Source organism: Oncorhynchus clarkii, chromosome 1 (assembly GCF_045791955.1).
Source record: "Oncorhynchus clarkii lewisi isolate Uvic-CL-2024 chromosome 1, UVic_Ocla_1.0, whole genome shotgun sequence".
In the NCBI taxonomy this organism is placed as follows: Eukaryota; Metazoa; Chordata; class Actinopteri; order Salmoniformes; family Salmonidae; genus Oncorhynchus; species Oncorhynchus clarkii.
Window position 1 is genome coordinate 58,731,320 of NC_092147.1, and position 22,205 is coordinate 58,753,524.

The 22,205-nt window shown below is 40.0% G+C and overlaps 1 pseudogene; it reads right to left on the reverse strand.

Annotated features, from left to right (window-relative positions):
* Positions 1-9,329: 9,329 nt before the first annotated feature.
* On the reverse strand, positions 9,330-17,824 carry LOC139407057 (histidine protein methyltransferase 1 homolog; annotated as a pseudogene).
* Positions 17,825-22,205: the final 4,381 nt, after the last annotated feature.

Consider the following 22,205-nt stretch of genomic DNA (forward strand, 5'->3'; position numbering starts at 1 on the left):
GTTCATTGTCATGGCAAAGAGGGACTTTGCAATTAATTGCAATTCATCTGATCACTCTTCAAAACATTCTGGAGTATATGCAAATTGCCATCATACAAACTGAGGCAGCAGACTTTGTGAAAATCAATATTTGTGTCATTCTCAAAACTTTTGGCCACGACTGTATATTGAAGCGTTAAGTTCTGGGTGCACAAGGAATAGCCACTTGGATTGTAGAGGAGGAGGAGCTAGTGTTAAGCTTTTCTGAATAACTTTGGCCTGCCTGGAGCATATGTGGCCACATTATTATAGGACATCTTGAGAGAATGAAGATCTCCAACAGACAGCGCATCATTGACGGCAGTGCCGTTTAAGATGAGGGAGGACAATTTTTTTTCATGAACATTACAGCATATTGGATGACTTGTCATTCATGTTTCATTCACCCAGTTCAATGTAACATTGATAGGCTTATAGGCTACTACATGATACTCAAAATTTCCCTGTGCCCATCATGAGGTTGTCTAGTCTAGTCTGGTCTATGAATGAAAGTTTACAATGTAGGTGCACACAGGTCGAGAGACACATTTGACAGTGACACACAGGGTGGTAGGTAGCCTAGTGGTTAGAGAGTTGGGCCAGTAAACGAAAGGTTGCTAGATCGAATCCCCAAGCTGACAAGGTAAAAATCTCTTGTTCTGCCCCTGAACACGGCAGTTACCCACACACGGTTCCTAGATCATCATTGTAAATAACAATGTGTTCTTAACTCACTTGCCTAGTTAAACAAAGATTAAATAAAAAAACATGGCCAAACAATACTGCCTTGCACACTCTTGCCTGCATCTAACTGATATAGGGTGTAATCTAACAGTTGCAAACGAGAGTTACTATTGGACAATTTCAGGTATGTTTATCTCTTCAATAAATGTTTTTTTACAGAATCAGTGGAATGAACACACCCCTGATCACGTGTAAACACAGTTCGCTTTCATAGCTGCCGTGTTGTATTCCTTCTCACATCTATGCGCTCTCCTCCTCTCAACTATTCCCTTTGCTTGTGGACTTCAATGCTGTATGTGACCAGGTGAAAAAACCTGTCCAAGCCAAACTGCTACACACAGCCTACATCATTGTCACCATATTAGCATTTAATTATTTATTTATTTAACCTTTATTTAACTAGGCAAGTCAGTTAAGAACAAATTCTTATTTACAATGACGGCCTAACAGGGAACAACGCTCTAACCAATGCTCTAAACACTAGGCTACCTGCCACCCCTAAGGTAACGTCATTGTCAGCATGGCTAATAGAACTAACAGATACAATGAATGGGTCTAATCCTGAATGCTGATTGGTTAAAACCACATGCCAGCCGGTGTCTATTTCACAAGTTACCACCGTCTAAATCTATGACGTTAAAGTGTCTATTTAGTCTGTTCCATCTGACCCTCGCAATCCACTGTCTCATCAGCCCAGCCAAGCATTTTATAACTTGATCTCCACTATAAAAAGGATCTAGACATTATCTCACATTTCTTTTAGACTAAGATTTTGTTTTTGACAGGGGAGATTTGTATTAATATTGTTTCAATATTGAAATTTGATCTCCAGCTGTCCCATAGTAATGAACGTGTCGGGTGTCAGGATGAGACAGACAGGCAGACCGGCAGGCAGGCACCATTTCTCAGTCAGTCTAAATCATGAATCAGCATGAAATGTCAATTGAAAAAAGGTAAAAGCAAAACGAAGTGCAGCTAGTTTGAAGTCTTTCCAGCTTTGAAGTGATTTTGTTAGCTGTGTTGTTGGCTAGCTCCTCTGAAAAACAGTGTCCTGACAAGTGAGCACATTTTCTATGCCAGGTGAAATCACGCCTCATTAGCTCATTGTTATGGATGTATCCAAACAAATGTCACTTGAAAACAGCATAAACAAATGGGGCTAATTTGCTGTTATTCTGGCTGCAGAATATTTGACTTGACTGTACATTAGCCGTAATTTGCTAGCTAGCATGCAAGGGATAAGAACGTTGCCAGGCAGTATGGCAATTGAACATTTAGAACAAATGACTGGGTTGTGTCCATACATACAGAACAAAAAGACGACCGGGTCGCATCTCTAGCAACCGAACCGATGGATTGAATGCTTGGGTAGCAACCCTAGATTTGTGTCGGGACTATATCTTGTGGAAGGATGAAATGGTATGAATAAATTAATAAAAATAACGTTTTAAATGAAATTATGTCAATCATTATTTGAGGATGTTGTTAACCCGTTGTATAAATGTGATAATATCCTCAAAGCTGGTGTTTGGAGGATATATTGATACAGTTTGCCGGCCCTTGACTTCGTCTCGGGCCTAACAACATCCGTGCCAATATATCCTCCAAACACTGGCCTCTAGGGCATTATCAATTAAGTAAACCTGCTACAATCATGCAGTGACTTTACAGTATACATTCAGTAAGCAGTTACATGGGCGGGCCCTGGTAGCAAAAAAATTGTAAAACCAAAAGCTTACCTTGACTTGGAAGATTTCCAGTGTTGTGTTGGATAGTCAGAGCCAGCTAGCTAACATAGCATCCCTCTGTTTGAGCAGAGTGTTTCAGTAGGCTAAACCAGCTAACTGCATTTTCTAGCAAAGTAAGTGAAACTGAAAAAAATAACACTCTCTCTCTCTATTTCTCTCTTGCTTCTTAATTCGTTCAACCATTGTTTTTATCTCTTTGAGTAAACTACTCACCAGCTAGCTAGCTGCAGCTTATGCTTTGAGTTCTAGATACATTCTCTGATCCTTTGATTTGGTGGACAACACGTCAGTTCATGCTGCAAGAGCTCTGATAGGTTGGAGGACATCCTCTGGAAGTTGTCATAATTATTGTGTAAGTCTATGTAAGGGGGTGAGAACCATGAGCCTCCTAGGTTTTGTATTGAAGTCAATGTACACCATGGTGCTACCCTACAGAGTACAGAGAGGCTACTGTAGATCTTCTTTGCAAAACAGTGTTTTAATAAATTATTTTGTGACATGTGGTTATATTTGAATATTGTTTTATCTTAAAAGGATAACTTTAATGTTTTACAATTTAAAAAAAATGAAATTCAGTGAGGAGAATGGTTCACCCCTTCCTGCTCTGAGGAGCATCCACTGCAGTGCATTCAGTATCAGAATTTAAAATACAGCCAGACTGGCCTGCTACTGTGCCTTTCTAGACCTTATAAACTGTCGAGAATAGACCCACAACTGATCCAAATCGAATGAAACATTCAAATCACAGGGCTTTTGCTGTGTTATTCAAATGACATTTTCACTGCAGCCTAGAGAAGAATTTTGTTTTCATTTGAAAACAATAATGTAATTATTCATTGTACTGTGGCGTTGTAGGCTAGTATAGGTAGGGTAATTTTATTGTCCCTAAACAAAATCAATAGGGGAGCTGTTTGAGCTGTGTGTTTCATGTCTTCACTGATTGATGTGCAATGACGCACATGGCCTCTCTGCTGCCTATCAGCTATTCCTATTTGTTCTTGTCGATTCATATTGAAAATTGATTCAGGTTTGAATGTTTTTATGTGTGGTATATTGCTAGTTAGCCTATTGCAGATCTGACTATTGTCACTATAGAGAGCAGGATAGACTGTAGACTGGTAGACTATATTGACCTGTGGTATACTCAAAGTTAGCGTGTGGAAAAGTGTTCAGTGGCTTGCGAAGGTATTCACACCCCTTGGCATTTTTCCTGTTTTGTTGCCTTACAACCTGGAACTAAAATTGATTTTTTGGGGGGTTTGTATCATTTCATTTACACCCTCATGCCTACCACTTTGAAGATGAAAAACACTTTTATTATGAAACAAACAAGAAATAAGACTAAAAAACTGAACTTGAGCATGCATAACTATTCACCCCCCCCAAAGTCAATACTTTGTAGAGCCACCTTTTGCAGCAATTACAGCTACAGGTCTCTTGGGGTATGTCTCTATAAGCTTGGCACATCAAGCCACTGGGATTTTTGCCCATTCTTCAAGGCAAAACTGCTCCAGCTCATTCAAGTTGGATGGGTTCCACTGGAATACAGCAATCTTTAAGTCACAACACATATTCTTAATTGGATTGAGGTCTGGGCTTTGACTAGGCCATTCCAAGACATTTGAATGTTTCCCCTTAAACCACTCGAGTATTGCTTTAGCAGTATGCTTAGGGTCATTGTTCTGCTGGAAGGTGAACCTCCGTCCCAGTCTCAAATCTCTGGAAGACTGAAACAGGTTTCCCTCAAGACTTTCCCTGTATTTAGCTCCATCTATCATTCCTTCAATTCTGACCAGTTTCTCAGTCCCTGCCGATGAAAAACATCCCCACAGCATGATGCTGCCACCACCATGCTTCACTGTGGGGATGGTGTTCTAGGGGTGATGAGAGGTGTTGGGTTTGCGTCAGACATAGCGTTTTCCTTGATGCCCAAAAAGCTCCGTTTTAGTCTCATCTGACCAGAGTACCTTCTTGCATATGTTTGGGGAGTCTCCCACATGCCTTTTGGCGAACACCAAACATGTTTGCTTATTTTTTTCTGGCCCCTCTTCCATAAAGCCCAGCTCTTTGGAGTGTACGGCTTAAAGTGGTCCTATGGACAGATACTCCAATCTCTGCTCTGGAGCTTTGCAGCTCCTTCAGGGCTATCTTTGGTATTTTTGATTAATGCTCTCCTCGCCTGGTCTGTGAGTTTTGGTGGGTGGCCCTCTCTTGGCAGGTTTGTTGTGGTGCCATATTCTTTCAATTTTTTAATAATAGATTTAATGGTTTAGAAAAAACATTTTACAACCCAGCCCTGATCTGTATTTCTCCACAACTTTGCCCCTGACCTGTTTGGAGAGCTCCTTGGTCTTCATGATGCCGCTTGCTTGGTGGTGCCCCTTGCTTAGTGGTGTTGCAGACTCTGGGGTGTTTCAGAACAGGTGTATATATACTGAGATCATGTGACAGATCATGTGACACTTGGATTGCACACGGGTGGACTTTATTTAACTAATTATGTGACTTCTGAAGGTAATTGGTTGCACCAGATCTTATTTAGGGGCTTCATAGCAAAGGGGGTGAATATATATGCACACACCACTTTTACATTTTGTCATTTTTAAATATTTTTGAAGCAAGTTATTTTTTTCATTTCACTTTACCAATTTGGACTATTTTGTTTATGTCCATTAGATGAAATCCAAATAAAAATCCATTTAAATTACAGGTTGTAATGCAACAAAAATAGGAAAAACGTCAAGGGGGTGAATACTTTTACAAGGCACTGTAGTGCATAAGGGAAGTACCAAAACACCTTGATATAGGGGAGGTGGATGCAAGCAGAGGAGGATATTTGGCTAGGATGGAAGAAATTATATATTAAAACCCACAAAAGAGAGACTGTAAACCAGGGAAAAAATGCACCATTTTTGGAGGGGATAACTCCCCCCTATTTTGGATGCGCACCCCCCGCCCCCATTGGTAAATTACAATGTATCCCTTAAAACTTTCACTAACACTGCCAGCTTATATTAACTAAGTTGAACTCTAAGCACAAATAGAAACACACTTGCTTAGGCACTAATCATGCAAATACATTTTTTTGGGTGTAATGGTATTAGGGAGATTTGAACCTATGAACTTCTGTTTTTTAGCAATGGAATTAGTCCACTGTGCCTCCAGGATGGAGCTAGCATGCCATGTGTTTTAAATCATACAAAGCTGTTCCTTTTAGTCTATTCAAACAGATCAGGTGTGGCCAATTGGTGGGCGCGAGTTCACAACGTTGGTCTGCAGGGGGACTGGAGTCTGACGACAAAGAAGAATTCAAGACTGGATGCTGCGTTCTATTCAAAATAGCCTCTCCCAATGACTGCCAGCCCTGGAGGTCTGTCTGGGGATGCTGTGACTTAAACAAGACAAAGAATACAAACAAACATATACCAAAGAAAAATAAACTAGTCCGCCCACCAAGGCAACCATAAATCTTTTGCCTGTGTAGCAGCTCAGATGCTAGGGCGGACTCGACCAAGTAACCGTACCCTACCTGCCTAACGTAAGAGACACAAACTAAAGCTACAGTATGAGCAGCGAAAGGCTTATTAGCTTTACAGTTGGTGAGCCATGCTCTTTCCAGACCTACACAACCATCAAAAGGCATCAATGCTGAGTCTCTGACAGCATTGAACGCCTCTCCCAAACCACATCACAAAGGTTTCACAGAATTCGACCACCAGAGCCAACGGCTCACCATTCCCTGTCCTCCAGGGCGGAACCAAAACTCTCCCCTGAAAGGTTCTGCTCAGGTATTTATGACATTGCTCCCCCCTTATTTCATACCAGACACTGTTTTCTTGTTTTTGCAACACACGGGTTGAAAAATCACGTGATCAAACAAAGCTTCAGACGCCATTGATGACGTTCTTCTGATAAAGTGATACACGCATCGGCACACTGCTTCGAGATCTCCATACACTCATTGTAAAGAATGTGGATTTTGTATCATTTATAGCCACTTTTATTAATTGCACTGCACAAGTGTCCAAGAGGTCTAAGAAGCTGGACATCATTGTATCTTAAGCTGTCAAGGACTGTCCCCAGAAAACATCCCTCCCTCACAAGATCCTTCTGAGCCTGTGTAGGGACCTGATTAGAATTTGAACAGAAAATGCAGGTTGATTTAGTTTACTTTAACCTTCTTTTTGATAATCTGTATGAATATTCTTTACCCCACGTTATTTATTTTTGGAGATCTTTATTATCCACTCGCACAGTAGGTGGCGGAATGCACATGCAATTGTTCCTAACGCCATTGTATCAGAGAAGAAGAAGAAAAATTAGTAGCTGCGGCCAACTCACCTGAACACAGATAGAGGATAGAGAGCGTTTTAGATGTAGCTGAGAACAGAATGTATGTTTTTCAATAACATTCTTAGAACGTTCTTTGAACGTTACTAAGGTTCTCTTATGGTTGTTATGTAAAAGTTGTAAACGTTCTGGGAACATTACTTTAAAAAGAACCATGAGGAAACCTGCAGGAAATGTTGTATTGACGTTCAAACACTGAAGAGCGTTGTTTCTTAACGTTCTTGGGAACAATTTTAGAACATTCCTTTATTAAGTACAACAATGAGAAAACCTGGTGGAAATGTATGCTGTTATGCAGTATCTAAATTCCCACAGGAGAACATTGTTTCTTAATGTTCTATGAACTATCTGAGAACATGTCTTCCTAATGTCAAACCAGTTGGAGAACGTTCTTAGAACATTACCAAAAATATAATTAATTGTAACAATGTTTTAACTTTTAGGAAGGTTCTGTTAAAGTAATGAAATACCAAGATTTTTATTTTTATTTTGTCAATTTTGTTAAATCTGCCGAGAATGTTCCAAAGCCAAAAAACTATCCTGCACCATTCCCAGAACGTTGTGGGAAGGTTGTATGCAAAATAACCAGAGGACAGAACATTATGTGCTAGATGGGAAGTGAAATGAATATATTAGGGTAAAGCGTGTCAATCTTGACACTTATACAGTGCCTAGCGAAAGTCTACACACCCTTTGCACAGCCTTCACATTTTGCTGCCTTAAAATTTGAAAAGGTGAATTTACTCAGCAGGACCCAGACATTAGAAGGAGACACAGAGACCACATAGAGCCTCACTGTAGAATAGATGGGCTACACTACAGTGACTCCAGACTCCACTTTCAGACCCCGTCCTTGGGCAGGTGGGATAAGTTGCAATTGACATTTTGCGGCGGACTTCAGAAACAAGCCTGGCTTTCATGGTGCCGTTTGAACACTGGGGGAATCTCCTGCAAAGGTCACTGAGCCCATTTCCCTTCCTTCCTCCCCCCCACCCATCAATCCCCCCTGTAAAGACCTTTATTGCTTTACCTCCTCTCCGCTTTTCTCCTGCACTTCAGTTACTGGCACCAGTCCTATTCTAATGGTCTATATAGGAAGTGAAAGAGGGGAGACATGAAATGGCATCTTATTTTAAGTCGTATATTGCACCTACTTCAACTACCCCTTTTATGTCCACATGATCCAACATTAATACAAACAGCTTTTCTTTTTAGTTTCACAAACATACACTAAACAAATGGAAACTGAGTTTAAAACACTTTCACATGTTCACATTGAGTGCTGCACAGACACTTGTACAGTATGTACTGTACGTGTAAAGATGTCCTGTTAAAAACAGGCTAAATACATTTGAGACAAACCATTTGAAACACTTGAGGTATGCTTGTTATAGGCCTAGTTTGCAAGTTACAATAGTTCCATATTGATGGAATATCACATATCTTTTTGCTAATCTCCGCAATCTTCTTTATCATCAGACTTCTGCTTCTTCCCCCCCCCCCCATCAGTGCAGCTATCCTGGTCCTCTCCTTCCTCTGGTAGCAACTAGTGAAGCTTCTCAAACTCCTCCTTAATCTGTTTTATTTTATTAATCAAGCGCACCTCATGTATTTGACATACAGTACAAGGTTTTACCACAAAGGTAGTAAGCCAGACTGTCATACCTGCTTGCTCGACTATGTAGCCTACAGTATGTCTCAAATCTTTTATATGTCCTGAATATCTCTTCATTATCTCTCAAACAACCATTCATACTGTCATTTTAATTATGTGCAAGTGTAATGGGGGTCAGTGTAGAGCTGGGCCATACCGACAAAAATCGGTGTTGTTCCGAAATTGCCTGAATTGATGCGATAAGGATACGTTTCTGACATGCACCACATTTCTTTATTTATTATCCTTTAAAAAGATGCACCATGCAGATATCGATCCACCATTGCCTGGTTCCAAAAATTCTAATAGTTTGCCTAATTTCAGTATAGTATAGAGAATCAGTGAACTATCTAAACCACTGTGAAGTATATTTTCCATAACCAAAAATATTGTATTTTCAGCTGTTTGAAGCTGGTGTACAAAACCAAAAGTAAAAGACGCAGAAACAAAATCTAACAACGGGTCGCATAGCAATAGCACACATAGAACATATCTACTGCTTCTTAGACTTGCTTTCAATGAGAATGGCAGATCTATAAAACACATTTCTATGTGAATTTTGTCAGGTCGCCCAAAAAGTGACATATTGCAGCTTTAAACTACTACAGTACCACTAGCTTGATCGTTGTAGCCACCAATTGTACAATTAACAATCGCCCATATTAACAAGCTTATTTCATTTTAAACTACACAGTTCTCTAGTATAGGCTACTTATGGTAATGAATGATATTAGCAAAATGCCTACGATAAGTGATGACTTTGGTCTGTGTCAATTATTTTCGGTTTATCGTCCTAGCTTTAAATCAGTGTACTGCTAACAGCTTAGCCCCATACTGGGCTCGTACCAGTGATCCTCTGCTTTGAAGCACATCACTACGACATGTCTCTGTAGCCCCTGGTCCACATTCCACAGTTTCTCCATATCAAACACTCCCTTGTCCTCCACAAACTATTCAAACAGGTGCAGCACCCACCCCAAAGTAGTTGCCCTTGGTGGCCAGGTAGACCATTCACCCCGAGGCCAACAGTCTGGAGGGTGTTGTGAAGAGCTGAGTTGTATGCCGTTTTGTAAATGGTCCCCGAGGTGCAGATTACGTCATATTTAGGGGACGGATCTTCCTTGAGGACCAGCGCTAGGAACATTGTCCAGTCTCCTGAGAAGAAACGGCAGCAGGACAGCTTTGGATGCTAGGAGGGGTCCAGAGCTTGCCTCTTGGGCAATATGCTGCCATCCTCTCCCTCCTATTTTTTCTGTTCATTCTTCTTCATCTCCTTTGACTTTTCCTTCCTTACCTTCTTGTCCTCCTCCTCCTATTCTTCGTCTATAATTGTCTCATTGTCTTGTCCTTCCACCTGACAGTCTAGCAGTGTGTTAGACAGCGTGAGCCATTTTATAACGGTACTATTATAGTCCTGGAAATGGGCCCGACTTGCACATTTCTTTAGTGCCAGTAGGCCCAGCAGTCCAGCACCGTAGCCCAGATCTAGACCACTCTTACCCCCCGAACGTCTCCCACTCTTTCTCTAGCAGCTCCATGAGGTCATAGGTACACTCAGAGCTCAGGGATGATAACGAGTTTCCCACTAGTAATTACAAGTTGGAGCGCTGTTCCAGTCGATGTTTCCCAGTTGTATGTTGTAAATTCCCACTTCCCAACATAATTTTAGCAACCTCCATGCAGCCACGTGTTAATGACATATTAGGGCACATCAAATCCATAATGCATTGTGGGTAAATGGTGACTGACTGACTGATTGATTGACAAATAATAATGAGTAGGTATTTATGATGCAAGGTGATTTTTAGATCAGTCAGTCAGGCAGTTGTCTGCACTGTCAGCTGCAATGCCGACCAAGCCTGTTAACTACACGCGACAGAGTCATGCGGACTGGAAGGAAAGGTTATATGAACATGCCTGCTGCCCAAATGGATGACGTATGTCGCGCAGCTGAGAGTAGAGTGTGGGAGGAAGTGAGCTTGTTCGTGGAGGCCCAAGGCGGAGGAAGGAAAGACCATGGAAGCACTGTTTGAGTCAGATGGTGAATAGAAGAAAAATAAACTGTAGCGTTAAAAAATTGAGCAAAACGGGCTAAAGTTGTTAAGAAAGATGTAGAGTGTGTTTTATGGATGTGTGTTTGGGAGATCTATTTGTGGTCAAGGAGATGGTGGAGGATGCCCTGGGAAAAGTGGAGTTAATCAAAGTAGCCATACACACACACACACACACACACACACACACAGATTAATGGACTGCTGAATGTATATATATATTTTCTCTTGCTTTGTTTGCTCTTTTCAGTAATATGTCTATCCCTGATAAGCTACCTGGGAAAGGGCTGAAAATAGCCCATGTTAATGTATGTAGACTTAGAAATAATGTTAATGAAATCAATAACTTACTAACATCAGAAAACATTAATATATTAGCCATTTCTGAGACTCACTTAGATAATTAACTTGATGATACAGCAGTAGCAATACAAGGATATAACATCTATAGAAGAGACAGAAAAGCTTATGGGGGAGGTGTTGCTGTATATATTCAGAGCCAAATCCCTGTAATGCTTAGAGAAGATCTTATGTCAAGTGTTATTGAAATGTTGTGGTTGCAGGTTCACTTGGCACATCTAAGGCCTTTTAATTTGGGGTGCTGCAATGGGCAACACCAAGTGCTAACAGTCAGTATCTAAATAATATGTGTGAAATGCTTCATAGTGTACAGTACCTTGCAAAAGTATTCAAGTATTTGTGTTTTTCCTAATTTGTTGCTTTACAACCTGTAATTTAAATGGCTTTTTATTTGGATTTCATGTAATGGACATACACAAAATAGTCCAATTTAGTGAAGTGAAATTGAAAAAATGACATGTTTCCACAAAAAAAATAAAAACATGGAAAAGTGTTGCGTGCATATATATTCAAGCCTCATGATGAGTTGATCATTTGAATCAGCTGTGTAGTGCTAGGGCAAAAACAAAAATGTGCAGCCCTTTGGGTCCCCAGGACCAGGTTTGAGAACCGGTGATCCAGACCAATCTAGACAAGCCTGAAGCCCACTATGTGCATGTCGAAACCCATGATGTCATGGATGAAACAAGGCACTCGAGGGGTAGTGTGTACAAGTGTCAACGAGTGGAACAGATCAGTCATATAGAGATGAATGTGACAGACAGTATATAGATGAATGTGTACACAAACTATCGGTAAGTGAAACATGACACGTATGATAACCGGAACAACCACATTAATCCTTCTTCCTCATCATGTTATATTGACAGCTACTCAGGTGTAAGCAGCTAGGTGGTTCTGCCTTGTTTGTTATTCTTCCTAGGAAATCCCCCTTTCTCTCTCACTGGTTTTACTGTATTTCCCTCCCTTCTCTACGTCTCTGTTACAGTATTTACGTGATGAGGCTGAAAAGGGGATTCCACTCTAGCTATACCGGTATGTCAGCATGCTTGACTTCTCTTACTCTACATAATCTACCCTGGTTGGTCCCCACTCATATGGTTACTGTAATAACCCAGTTAGCACATTTGGTTCCTTGGATGTTGTGGGAACGTACATTTTTTGGTTTTGTAAGGTACTGGGTGTCGTGAGGGTGAAGTCAGGCGCAGGAAAACAGAGAGTTCAATATAGTGCTCTTTTAATGCACACACGGTGAACCACGGCCACCCCACTAAACACTGGGTGCTCAAACAAGATGCCCCAGACACGGGGAAAGAAAACAGTCCAGCACTATACACGAACATACACCAACACGTTCGTCTGTATCAAACACCAGGGTTACAATAATCAATCCCGCACAAAGAAACGGGCGGGCCGGCTGACTAATAAAGCCCAACTAATTACAACAAACTTAAAACAGGTGTAATCAATAAACACATAAGGAGGGGGAGAAAAGAATCAGTGGTAGCTAGTAGGCCGGCGACGATGACCGCCGAGCGCCCCTCGAACGGGAAGGGGAGCCACCTTCGGTCGGAGTCGTGACAGGTTTCCCATTAGTTCTGGGAATGAAGCCAGAATTTTCCTGAATGGTAAAACGGAATGTTATTTAAACATTCTGAGAATGGAAGTGAAAATTTCGCATGTTCTGGGAATGTAACTGTTTTGGTTGTCGGGATGTTCTCTGAACTTTTTACTATGGTTCACAGAAAGTTTTCCTGGAAGGATTTATTAATGGAAATTCTAGGTTATTTGGAGGTTTTTGAACAACTTCCTTAGGGACAGATCTAAATTTACTGCCGACCCTTGTTTATAAAATTCGATATCGACTTTGCTACTTCAGCATGCGTTTGTGGCACAGCCGGAGCCTGTAGCAAGAAGATTGAGGGTTCACCAACCGCCACAGACGAGCTCACTCTCACTGCCTGTTTCATTACTTCATGATCAGCTAGGGGAAATCATATTTTCAACATTTTGATGCCATATTTATAATTATATTAAATATATGCAACACTAGTCTAGTGGTTAGGATTCGGCGTTCCCACCGCCGCGGCCCGGGTTCGAACTGCTCTTAGGGCTCCTGAGTGGCGCAACGGTCTAAGGCACTGTAATTCAGTGCAAGAGGTGCTATAGTCCTTGGTTTGAATCTAAGCTGAATCACATCCGGCCGTGATTGGGTGGCACACAATTGGTCCAGCGTCATCTGGGTTTGTCTGGGGTAGGTCGTCATTGTAAATACGATGTGGTGTTGAAGTCGTCATGTTTTGTTTATTGGTTGTGTGGTGTAAAATGAAAATAATAATAAATATAAAAAAACATTTTTCGCCAACAGGTTTTGGCACCACACAACCAATAAACAAAACATACCGACTTCAACACCACAATAAATAGAATACAGTGCCTTGCAAAAGTATTCATCCCACTTGACGTTTTTCCTATTTTGTTGTATTACAACCTGTAATTTAAATCGATTTTTATTTGGATTTCATGTAATGGATATACACAAAACAGTCCAACTTAGTGAAGTGAAATGGAAAAAAATACTTGAATATGTATTCACCCCCTTTGCTATGAAGCCCGTAAATAAGATCTGAATAATTATACATGTTCAAGTTCTGTTTTTTGGTCTTATTTCTTGTTTGTTTCACAATATAAAATATTTTGTATCTTCAAAGTGGTAGGCATGCTGTGTCAATCAGATGACACAAACCACCCAAAAATCTTCAAATTAATTCCAGGTTGTAAGGCAACAAAATAGGAAAAATGCCAAGGGGGTGAATACTTTCACAAGCCACTGTATGTGATGTAAACAGAGAGGTCTACTTTCTTGGGGACCTGAGTATTGACTGGTTTTCATCAAGCTGTCCGCTCAAGAGGAAGCTTCTTACTGTAACCAGTGCCTGTAATCTGGTTCAGGTTATTAATCAATATCAGGATGTTTACAAACACTACAGGAACAAGATCATCCACGTGTATCGATCACATTTTTACTAATACTGTAGAACTTTGTTCTAAAACTGAATCTGTACCCATTGAATGCAGTGATCACAATATAGTGGCTATATTCAAGAAAGCCAAAGTTCCAACAGCTGGGCCTAAACGTGTATAAGAGATCATACAAAAGATTTTGCTCCGACTCTTATGTGGATGATGTTAAAAAAATATTTTTTTGTCTGATGTGATTAATGAGGAGCATCCAGATGCTGCACTTGATTCATTTATCAAATTGCTTCTTCCAATTATTGATAAACATGCACCCAAAACTGACTGTTAGAATTGTTAAGGCTCCATGGATTGATGAGGAATTGAAAAACTGTATGGTTGAAAGAGATGGGGCAGAAGGAGTGGCTAATATGTGGCTGCAAAACTGTCTTGCTTACTTACTGCAAATTTGAAATTATGTGACTAAATTTAACAAAAAGACGAAGAAACTGTATTATGAAGCCAAGATCAATGATATAAAGAATGATAGAAAAAAAACTTGAGTACTTTAAATGAAATTTTGGGCAGAAAGACAAATTCAACACCATCTGTCATCGACATGGCTTATTCATCACAAAACCATTTGATTTTGCCAATTATTTTAATGATTATTTAATAATTGGAAAAGTGGGAAAACTTAGGCAGGAAATGCCAACAACGAACAGTGAGTAATTGTATTCCTGCATAAAAAAAACTAATGAAAGAAAAGCATTGCAAATTTGAATTTTGTAAAGTTGTGGGAGAAATGGAAAAATTCTTGTTATCGATCAATAATGACAAACCTCCTGGGATTGACCACATAGATGGAAAGCTTCTGAGGACGGTAGCTGACTCTATAGCCACTCCTTTCTATCAAATGTTTAATCTGAACCCAGAGGAAAGTCTTTGTCCTCAGGCCTGGAGGGAAGCCAAAGTAATTCCGCTACCCACGAGTGGTAAAGCGGGCATTACTGGTTCTAATAGCAGACCTATAAGCTTGCTGCCAGCTCTTAGCAAACTGTTGGAAAAATTGTGTTTGACCAAATACAATGCTATATCTCTGAAAACAAATTTACAACAGGCTTTCAGCATGCTTTAGAGAAGAGCACTCAACATGTACTGCACTGACACAAATGACTGATGATTGATTGAAAGAAATTGATAATAAGCAGATTGTGGGAGCCGTACTGTTAGATGTCAATACAGCCTTTGATATTGTTGACCATAACCTGTTGTTGAAATAAAGTACACTACCGTTCAAAGGTTTTGGGTCACTTGGAAATGTCCTTGTTTATGAAAGAAAAAAAGAAAAAAAAATGTCCATTAAAATAACATCAAATTGATCAGAAATACAGTGTAGACATTGTTAATGTTATGACTATTTGTATGGAATATTTACATAGGCTACAGAGGCCCATTATCAGCAACCATCACTCCTGTGTTCCATTGGCATGTTGTGCTAGCTATTCCAAGTTTATCATTTAAAAAGGCTAATTGATAATTAAAAACATTTTGCAATTATGTTAGCACAGCTGAAAACTGTTGTGCTGATTAAACTGGCCTTTAGACTAGTGGAGTATCTGGAGCATCAGCATTTGTGGGTTCGATTACAGGCAGAAGGGTTATCTAATGATCAATTAGCCTTTTAAAGTGATAAACTTGGATTAGCTAACACAACATGCCATTGGAACACAGGAGGGATGGTTGCTGATTATGGGCCTCTGTACACCTATGTAGATATTCCATTACAAATCAGCCAGTTCTAGCTACAATAGTTATTTACAACATTAACAATTCCCCTCATTTTGTCTGTCATAGTTGAAGTGTACCTATGATGAAAATTACAGGCCTCTCATCTTTTTAAGTGGGAGAACTTGCACAATTGGTGGCTGACTAAATACTTTTTTGCCCCACTGTGTGTGTGTGTATGTATATATATATATATATATATATATATTTTACTGGACTGATGCCCTGCATCTGATGGTCAGTCTGAGGGGAGGGAGGGAGCGGATGGCAGACTGCATTATTTCTACCTCATTCCCCAATTCATGTTGTCACTCCTATGACCAGGGAAAGTGAAACATTCCTCGATTTTAAAAAAAAAAGAGACAAGCTGCTAAAAATAACAAAGCAAGCTTATTGGAACGCTTTGCTTTAGTCATTCAGTGCAGCTACAGTGCTGGTTGTAGTGTGAGTGAAAGTATGGAGGATGTTCAACACTTTAATCCATAAAATGCACAAAGTGTTGACAGTGCTGAATAAAAACAGACATGCACTTACTCATAAAAACAGCAGCCCTTTGTTGTACCCTATTCGTTGAGTCTCTAGTTATGGTTTTATACATTTTTAAATTTCAGTCTCAACTGGCAGCTTCATTAAATAGTACCCGCCAAACACCAGTCTCAACGTCAACAGTGAAGAGGTGACTCCGGGATGCTGGCTTTCAAGGCAGAGTTGCAAAGAAAGCGCCATATCTCAGACTGGCCATTAAAAGAAAAGATTAAGATGGGCAAAAGAACACAGACCCTGTCCAACCTCTCTGAGGTTGAGAGCTTCAGAGTTTCTAAATAATCTGCTTGACACATTGTTACTTGCCTTACAGATCACAAAAATCAGCTAATTTCCTCTCCATTCATAAGAAAATCCATTTGATTCATACACTGGCTTGTCTGGCTGTCATGTTTATATCTTAACCTGCCCTTCCCTCATCTACACCGAAATAATATAATTTATGTAGTCCTCTAGTATGATACATTTTTTTTTTTTTACATCTCACATAGCTCACTAGCACACCCTTGTGGTTGAATATATATATGTATCTATTGTAGATCCTAGGACACAACAATAAGTAATGTGGAACTACTAAATACCATCAAGGGATACCTTACAATTAACACCTTGTGAAACAGCTGTGCAAACCAACCTGGCAATATTAAAGATTTTAATACATAAAACATTGATATTCTTTTGGTACAGTTGTGGCACTAATATTTTTCACAGATTTTTTGTACACTCATGGCAATCAAAAACTAAAATACAGAATTCTGGTGTGTGGAATATAAAGGAGGTGGTTGCTGTGTGGGTGGGAGGTTCTGCCTGTCACTTGTTCACGACAGGCAGCCAGTCTCAGTGGTGTTTGCAGTGCTAGTGTTTTTAGTTAGTTAAATCTGTGTATCGCACATATGTGCCCAGCATGATAGAGCACGAAAACTTTCTTAGCAGATAATGACAACAACAGTAGCTGTAGCAGATGGAGTGGTTGGTAATGGAGGACATCAGGCTGGTACCCTTCTGACTCAGAACCAGACTGATCTGAACTCACTGGCTCTGGTGGATGGGATACCTCCTGGGGTGCTCGGACAGTCGATGGTCCTAAAGTCATTTGGAAAGGTAAATTGAAGAGGTACATTCAGCATAACTACAATTTCTTGTTTTCTCAAATGTCAACCAAAGCTTAACATACTTTGTCTAATGGGCTTCACTGAAGTGCAGGGCATCAGGGCTTTCGGTGGTCGACCGTCCAACTGGAGAAGGTTGTTAGCTTCCACCGAGGTAACCCTAGGAAGACAAAGAGAAAAATATCATTGATAGGGAAACTAAAATTGGCTTCAGGTTGTTTTGTGTGCAAATGAAAATAATTATCTGAGATGTTTTATATTCACCTTAACGGATGGTGACTCCAGCTAGGAGCGAAAAAGCAGCGAGGTTCCCCCAAGTCTTGCCTTCCTTTCGTCCTTCTTCCAAACCCAAGTAATTTGCCCAGATGTCAAAGTACTTGCCCTTCTTTACTTCCCCTTCTTGATTCTCCCCCGGTAGCTCTCCTTCTGTTTCTCCTGCGCATTGTCGATGTTCAGTCTCACATTGATTGACAACAGGACTAAATGCAAATTATATTTCATATTACAAATACATTTCTTACATCTCTTGGAGAAGGCCAGAAAATAAATGAACAGCAGACAATTATTTTTACCTCGTCAAAAACCTTCACATCCTTCTCAGTCTGTGCAAGAAGGTGGTTCCCGAAGGCATTCTGACGAGGTACACAGTGATCTGAAAGTATGTTACACAAAAATCACAAATTTGAAAGACTACAGTTTATGCAATAATTGTACAGTTGAAGTCGGAAGTTTACATACACCTTAGCCAAATACATTTAAACTCAGTTTGTCCTGACAGTTCCTGAGATTTAATCCTTATAAAGATTTCCCTGTCTTAGGTCAGTTGGGAGTCAGTTGGCTCAGTTTTAAGAATGTGAAATGTCAGAATAATCGTAGAGTGATTTATTTCAGCTTTAATATCTTTCATCACATTCCTAGTGGGTCAGAAGTTTACATATACTAATTGAGTGTTCAGTAGCATTGTCGTTAAATTGCTTAACTTGGGTCAAACGTGTCGAGAAGCCTTCCACAATAAGTTGGTTGAATTTTGGCCAATTTCTCCTAACAGCTGGTGTAACGGAGTCAGGTTTGTAGGCCTCCTTGCGCACACACGCTTTTTCAGTTCTGCCCACAAATGTTCTATATTATTGAGGTCAGGGATTTGTGATGGTCACTCCAATATCTTGACTTTGTTGTCCTTAAGCCATTTTGCCACAACTTTGAAAGTGTGCTTGGGGACATTGTCCATTTGGAAGACCCATTTGCGACCAAGCTTCAACTTCCTGATTAATGTCTTGAGATGTTGCTTCAAAATAACCAACATTTTCCTACCTCATGATGCCATCTATTTTGTGAAGTGCACCAGTCCCTTTTGCAGCAAAGAACCCCCACAACATGATGCTGCCACCCCCGTGATTCACGTTTGGGATGGTGTTCTTCGGCTTGCAAGCCTCCACCCTTTCAGAGAACATTTCTCCAAAAAGTACAATCTTTGTCACCATGTGCAATTGCAAACCGTAGCCTGGCTTTTCTATGGGGGTTTTGGAGCAGTGGCTTCTTCCTTGCCGAGCGGCCTTTCAGGTTATGTCGATATAGGACTCGTTTTACTGTGGCTATAGATACTTTTGTACCCGGTTCCTCCAGCATCTTCACAAGGTCCTTTCCTATTGTTCTGGGATTGATTTTCACACCAAAGTAAGTTCATCTCTAGGAGACAGAACGTGTCTCCTTCCTGAGCGGTATGACGGCTGCGTGGTCCCATAGTGTTTATACACATCGACGTGGTATGGAAATTTTGTGAAAAGGATAGCGTTGTTCACTAAGTGGAGAGCTCTCAGCAAGACAGGGAATTGGTCCTGGGAGAAAATGGTTGGGAAAAAAGGGGTCCTCATTAGTGAGACGTTTCCTTTTAAGACCAGACTACCTCTATACTCAATGGCTATCGGTGTCTTTCAAGAGTACATTTTTTTCTGTCAGGACTGACTTCGATTGTAACTATGGTTACTCAGGGTTGGCAACTGAGAACCCCCTTTCCAGAGGTTTATGCATCTTATGAACTTTTCCTGTATTTGCACCCCATTTATTAATAAATCCCCCATCATAGTAATATTTCCGATGATATCCCCCCACAATACCTTCCCCCATTTCTACCCCACCTGGACTAGAAAACATTCCACAAATTAAAATACACCCCCCTCCCACAAACCACTAAAAAGGTTTCATCCAAATCTGGCAACCCTATTTAGCTTTCGCGCAAAGGTAGGTTTATATTTGAGGTGATAATCTGTGAGGCGATAACATTTTATTTGCCTTGTCAAAAACTGCATGTGCTCAGGTTGTGTACTCTGTAACAAGCACATCAAAGATTTGTTACATGGTGAAAAGTGGCCAGACTAAATTGATCTTATTCGGGCAACAGGTGCAGCCATCTTTGACTTTGTTTATTTGCGTTTTTAGTGAATGGCGTTCTGGGATTAGGGAGTTCTCTTGTCAAACAAACATGGCTGCCATCACAAAGAATTTAGCTGTTAGTTTAGCTGACACATATCTCTTTTCTAAACAATTTTACATTTCTCCCTTTTGCTCACCAGAGATGTGGTACATTGCAAATAAGTGTAGCCGTTAGATCGATAATTTATGTTTTTTGTCAGCGCAACCTGGTATTTAGATTGGCTGTGGATGTGTTCCGTGTGATACTTGGATGATGAAGTTTGCGTTGATCTTTTAAAATTAAAGGTGAAATTGTGGAATAAAGTTTAGACATTTTATTTTTCATCAGTACAAAACATTATTTAGATGCTTTTCAGACAACACCGCAGGGACCACTCAACAATGATCACAAATAAGTGATTGTACAGGTCAAAAGGTTAATGACCGGGATACGCCCACACCATTCTGTTGTTGGGGTATGCCCAAAGCTTTCCAATACAAAAAAAGCTGCTTTTTAACATGCTTAATAAAAAAATTGTGAAGGAAAACTATTTTACTCAATGTAATTCATTTTAAGTGACATTTCATAGAAATCTAGAAACACTGGACAGCTACTTTAAAGGTTGACTTTGGGAAAAACTCAAATATTGTCTTTAAACTGTAAAAATCATCAATGCACCATTATACTAGGTAATTTAATGCAATATATTAATAACATATTTGGCTACAGAAGTGCCATTTCTTACCGCTACAGCTTCCGTCCAAAAACAAATCCTGAAAAATGATGTCAACACATACTGGAGGAGTTACTGTTTAGCTACATTGGCTAGCTTAGCTAACAAATGTCAGTCGCATGACCAAATGACAACAATAAACTATCAAATACACAGCCCATTTCTGCTTGAAAATTGAGAAAGAGGAGGAGTTGGACCTTTTTTGTGCCCAAAGTCGACTGTGTATGCAAATGTCCTACAATTTCACACATTTTGCCATTGCTTATGACATGTTCATATGCTATATGGGGTACCCCTGACCAAAACCCCCCCAAAAACTATTCTACATGGACATGTCCCACCCATCCCCCCTGGTAATTTTGCCTATGACAAAGAAATGTGTGCTCTAATAATCTATTCCAAGGCTGAACATGAGTTTCAAGTTTGGGGAAGTTTACAAGTTATCCTTCAACTTCTACCGATCTGCGTGCCAGTTATGATTTTCACAAGTGCATTTTTCATGGAAGAGTTTCATTTTAATAATGTTTTAGTTTCTCAAAATCATTGTCACGTGGTTAATATTACTAATTGGAATTAAAATGATAAAATCTAAAAGTTAAAATTCCACTAATGCCAGAGCACCAGGCTCTGTCATATGTACACATTGATTCACAGTTAGCCATTGGCGGCTAAAGAAATGAGCGCATGGAATGAAGCCAGGGGTCTCCAATCTGTTCTAGCATGAGAGCTACTTTAAAAAAATAACGTCCTGAGCAAAAAAAAATTCTAGCTTTCAAATAGGCACATTCTCCTCCTCTCCCCTGCAACTCTTCCCAAGGTCCTTAATGTACAAGAAAGTAGTCCAGTGTTCTGTCAATATACCTGATAAAATTATGGTTAATAAAAATCTGTTTTTTCCCCAAAATCGGCTTTATTTTTCACTCTTAAAATTACAATTGTTCACAGAGAAACAAAATGTGATGTTCTGAGCCCATGTCAATACTTTAGACATTTCTTTAGGTCTAGAAGAAACGAACACATTTAAAATTGAGTGCAAGTCCCCTTTTAATTGCGCATCTGGCCCTTTAATTGCGCCACCGAAGAATTTCTACACAAACTGTCTGAAACGGTTTCAGGGAAGCGCATCTGCGTGCTCGTCGCCCACACCAGGGTCTTGACCTGACAACAGAGTGCCCTATGGTGGCGGTGGGGTTTTGGTATGGGCAGGCATAAACTACGGACAACAAACAATTGCATTTTATCGACGGCAATTTGAATGCACAGAAAAACTGTAACGAGAGCATGAGGCCTATTTTTTAAGATATATATATATATATACCCAGTCTTGTGAAATCCATAGCTTATGGCCTAATTAATTCATTTCAATTGACTGAATTTCTTATGAACTATAAACCAGTCAAATCTTTGAAATGGTTGCGTTTATATTTTTGTTCAGTGTAGATACAAATTATATACTTACTCATGATACACTTCTGCCAGGTAAGCCTACTTTGCAATTAACATTAAGTTGAGAAGGTTTTGGGGAAAGTATTTTTTTAAACTCACAAGATGGTTATCACATCAACTGGCTACACATGGAGTGATTTACAAAAGTGCCCCCCACACCGACAGACAGGGGCAATATTGCTGGAAATTGGCAGATATTGTGTTAGACACTATTGGCTTAAAAAATCCAAACCTAACCAGGGGTGGGATAATGTCAATGTTAGGGCCTACTTGTAAGATTTGTTTATGACAGT